Source organism: Sceloporus undulatus, chromosome 3 (genome assembly GCF_019175285.1).
Source record: "Sceloporus undulatus isolate JIND9_A2432 ecotype Alabama chromosome 3, SceUnd_v1.1, whole genome shotgun sequence".
In the NCBI taxonomy this organism is placed as follows: domain Eukaryota; kingdom Metazoa; phylum Chordata; class Lepidosauria; order Squamata; family Phrynosomatidae; genus Sceloporus; species Sceloporus undulatus.
Genome location: NC_056524.1, coordinates 175,445,772 through 175,451,097, shown reverse-complemented (window position 1 = coordinate 175,451,097; position 5,326 = coordinate 175,445,772).

Here is a 5,326-nt window from a genome sequence, read left to right as displayed (position 1 = left end):
CAACTAAATGCTTGACAACTAAAGGTCTCTTGCTCAAATCCCTAATACATTTTTTTAAAGAGAAAACATTGGCTTAAATCCAGTATATTATTTCCAAGTAGCATAAATTCATTGGGAAGTTGTAAATCAATAATCCAAGATGTTCTTGTTTTTATTTTTACATTTTAAAAGTATTTATTTCCCGATTTCAGGACTTTTTGCAACATCACATGAAGGATTTGTTTAATGCCCAAAACATTTTTGCAAAATAATTTTTGAGCTAAGTAGTTATTTTGCAAATAAATAAACATTTTTTGTGCAATAATCTAGAAATAAGGAAAAAGTACTCATCTTTTCAGTGTCATTCAGTGTCAATAAATTCTGTGTGAGCTGACAATTTTTTTAAAGTGGTGTCTTAACCCATTTAAAATGGGTTGAAATACTATTTCTCATCAAAGGTAAGACCATTTCTTAAAATTCTGCATACACAGTATGAAACCATGGCAATGTCTACAAGGAAAAAGCATCATTAATAAAATGGGCAAAGGGAGAAGCAAGGAGCACATGCCTCTGGAGCACATGCTTCCTATCATTTTCCAAAGATGTTTCCATCTGCATTGGCCATTGAAAATAATTTTTCTACACATTCCAGATGCGTTTAGATTTTGTTTTGCTTTCATATCTTCCCATTAAATACCAGTTTTTCTGTCTAGAATACTGGTTGTATTTTTAATTTCTTGGAACCCAAAATCGAAAAGAGCTTCTATCCTTGTTGCTTCATAAGACTATCTGTGTTTTAACATCTTTAGACAGGCCCATCTCAAAATAGCCATGACACATTATTTGACAGAAAGATACTTTTTGATCCAGCTCCCCATTTCAGAAAATGACAAATTTTAATGTGGCTTTTATAGAAAAGGAAAGAATATTTGAAAATACAGTATTCAAAAAATGATTTTAAAAAAACCAAACCAACTATGTTTTTTCAGTGTTGAGAAATCCTGATGAGAAGAACTGTACATTGTAATGATTTCAGTGGAAATAATACTAATGACTCTTCTTGATACTAGACAATCATCTCACCTACACAAATAGCAATATGAACTATAAACTATATAAAAGTTCAACACTTTAAAAATACACACCCTAATATCAGTTGCCACACTGTTCTTTAGTTCAGAAACACCAATAATTACTATACAAAGCCACAGATGCCAGGCTGCCTACTGCAACAGTTTGTATTTTGAACATTCAAGCCATTTGGGGAATGAGTAACTTCACTGCTTTGTCAGAGCTCTTCATCAATGGACCATCATTTGTACTTATTGCATACGGACAAATAACAACAAGAGTAATAATAATTCTATCCAAAAGAGACTCCTGAAACATATCCAATATGTCTTGGAAACATTTATGTCTACTTCTAAACAATAACTATTACAAAAAGTAGATATTTTAAAAATTCCTCTACACAAAAAGCCCAATGAAAATCAAATCTAACTGTCTAAACACCACTGTTTTGGTTATATTTCTTTGCTTGCACAGACAAATTCCCCCACCTTGCAAAACTTAAATAGAATAAGAATACATAGCATAAAATAAGGTGGAATAACAATGTTTTACAGATATTCTGTATTGCTGACTGATAGATTGGTAGTGATGAATAAACGATTTTAGTTCCTTCAAAGGAAAAACAAATATTATCATATCAATTTTATTCTCTGACATAAAGAATTATGCAAGATTACTCTTGCACACTGTTACTGGGGACTTCATGACAACCACTGGATAATTCTCGCAATAAAAATTAAAACTAATTATTTTTTATTTATAATCACTGCTTTGTTCATATTATTATACTCTTTGAAAATGTGGACTATCCAATGACAGCTGTTTGCTGTCCAGAAGTGCCAACTTTGAGAAGCATTCTGGCTGGGAAAGAGTGCATTCCAACCAGGAAGTGTTTCTGAGGCTGGGATAGAGTACTGGAAATGGAGGGGTGAGAGAGCAAGAGTCTCTGTCCTCAAGTCCGATTGATCACCCTAATATCAACAAGCTGAACTTATGAATTTGCATGGATTGTGAGACATCAGAATTACTTGTTAATTGAGACAGTTTAAGAATGAAAAAGTACTTTATAACATGTCTTGTATAAAAGTTTCCTGTAATTGTGCCTGTAACAGTGCCTCTTTCAAATGACTGTAAGAATTTGTGTATGAAAAGTCAAGCTGAGAACATTAACAAAAGGCCTGATGATACGTACTGAAGAATCTGGAGATATAAAATAACCACTTTATGGAGGGGAAGATACACAAAGATTGAAAAAAATCCACAATGAATTCTAGATAACTGATATCAAACACTAATCAACAACAAGATCTGGCTACTATCTAAGAAAGTAGAGTAAATGTCCCTTCTGAATGGCAAGTTTTGTTTGAAAATTCTAGAAATGTACTTGCTATTGCTAGAAAAGTGTTTTGTTAACAGTTATTGGGAAAGTGTTGGATATATAATTTTATTATTAATCAAAGTCAAGGATAAACTTAAAATATTTCTTATCAGTTAAGGATTGACAGTTAATTGACAATAAATAATATATATGGGGGGGGGGACCTCTAATATATAAACATCCAGGAAACATTCACATGCCAGTATTGAAGTAGTACATTTGGAATAAAGTATTGTTTTTTTCAGAGATATAATTCAGAAATAATCTTATCTGCCCTATAGATGTACACTTATTTTATGTGCTTTAATTCCATGGGAATCTATGAAAAGCTGAGCTGAATTAATAGCAAAGTAGATAATTCTTAAATGGAGTAATATTATAGAAAGTGTTTAAATACACTGTGATATTGTGAACATACTAGCTTTCTTAACACCATCCAAATCTCACTAAAAGCATATACCAGCTGAGCAGCTATTCAGAGTTAGGCAAGAGTGAGGAAATTTGAAAGAGCTCTCCTGTTAGACTTCCTTTGGTCCTTCTTTTTAGACTATTCAGCCTAAAAGATTTAATAACAATGACTGACTGTGAAAGCTTAAACATGTATTTGTGCTAAGGAACTACTATTTTAGTCTACACATATGGAATTCTAATATTACCTGATCAAGAACGCATGTATGTATTTTAATAAAAGGAGGGAATAATCTAATAAAAGGATTTCCCCTCCTGGTTAATACTTTTTAGTGCAGGACCAAAACTGAACCCAGTCTTTGGATATAGATGGCTATCTGACAGAGGCCTGCCATTAGCAACAAAACAATATACTTGCAAATCACTCCTGCCTTTCCAGGTCACACAATATATATTCCCAAGTCCTTTCCAGGCAAGCATTCTCTGAAGATGCCAGCCACAGATGCTGGCAAAACATCAGAAGAAACTCTTCTAGAACATGGCCACATAGCCTGAAAAAAAACCAAAAACTATGATAGCGTAGTGTTCCCAAGAAGTCTGAAAATATAGCTCAGTCACACTCAACAAAAAGGCACCTGTGCAACATTGGATGGAGAGCAAGATTTCAAAAATTTTCTTAAAATTGCTTTCATTACAAACCTGAACAGCCAAATTATCTATCTGAATTCTAGTTATGTTCTCCATTATATATTAGCTCATAACAAATAAGGTGCAACAGTAGTGGTCTGGATGTATATAAGGTCAAATTAAGAAGACAAATACATGTAAATATAGGCGGGGTACAGACCGCCACTTTGCGGCAGTCTGCCGCCGCCAGTAGGTCCGCGGGGGAGCCGGAGCCTTCAGACGGCGCGGCTCCCCGTGCGGACCGAAAAAGAAGCTCCAAATATGAGCTTCTTTTTGAGTCGCGTTTGTGACGTAGCGAGGCGCCAGGGGCGCACTCGCTACGTAATAAAGGCTGGACACGTACCGGACGCTCAGCGTACGATACGTAAAGATGGCGCGCCCGTATGAACAGGGCACCGCCATCTTCTACGTATTCAATTGTACTAGGGTTAGGGGTGCGGAAGCACCGCCCCTTCCTAACCTAGTACGTATTGTATGACGTACTATTTGCGGTCTATAACCCCCATAGCTATCTTCTTGTATTAAAGCAATTACACTACATAAATGAGAATAAAAAATTTCAGTAGTACTACTCAGATAATCAAGGATAATTTCTTATTTAATTTTTAAAACATTAAAATTCATGATTATAAAACTAAATATATTTTTAGATAGCTTCGGTAACCATTATACTCTGTATTTAATCCTCAAAACAACAACCTTAACCTCTGAGAGTTTTGTGTGATCAAGGAAGTGATGGGGTTGATGATAATGAGAAAAATGGTAAGTACTGAGTAATTTTGTTTTTGCCAGAAACTCTAAGCTTCATTTCTCCCAATTCTCGCTTCTAGTAGGCAGTGTTTCTCCTTCAATATAACTTTCCAAGTGCTCTTCAAACTAAAAGAAAAGTTTGTTTTGCTTGAGTTGTTTCATTCTTCATACCTTTACAAGCATTTCAGATGCACTGATTTATGCATATTTCTACTAGACTCCCATGGACTGAGTTCTTGTTGATGAAGATTCAATTTATCTGGGATTGAATGGAACCAGAATTAGTTTATAAAGATACTTCTGTCAACACCTTTGCCACATACATCTCTCACTGAACTCATCTTGCTTGCTGTACTACCACAGTAATGCAGACCACAACTTTATTCAGTCCATGCCCTTGTGTAGCTGACACTGGAAAAAGACTTGATATTGATGCATCTTAAAACTAGGTAGCAATTTATTTGGGTCAGTTGCAGGCAGTAGTTGACCCCAGACGTTTTCTTGTCCTGTAAGTTTTAGTATGACAGCTGGCCTACTAACACAGAATGATATGAGGTTGCACCAGCATCACTGGAAGGCCATGGTTGCACACCATTGTATAGGCTATTCCTTAGCATTCAGTATTCACTGAATTAGGATATGTGAACCAGTTTCACAAGTAGCCGTGGATCATATAAAGTGAATTAAGTTCACTAATAGCATCTGATGTACAATGCCTATTTACACATGCCATTTTTTATGTGCTTACTTATGCATACTGATGAGCAAAGAACAGGCTTCTATATATTATCTCGCATCACACAGAGAAAGTGACAACTAGCCAGATTTTATTCAAAGCTGGAAGGCAGATGTGGGTAGAGATTGAAACTAGCAGTGATCGTGATCACGGACTACCTGCTACTACTCTCACCAGGAACTGCAAACTTCCAGGAGAACATTGCCTGTTGGGTGTATACACTTGTCAAAGAAATGTATGGACACAGTTGTCCCTCCATATCGAGATTCTTTGGCGCTGCCAAGATATTCAGAGAAGTTCGTCAGTTGAATAGGGGA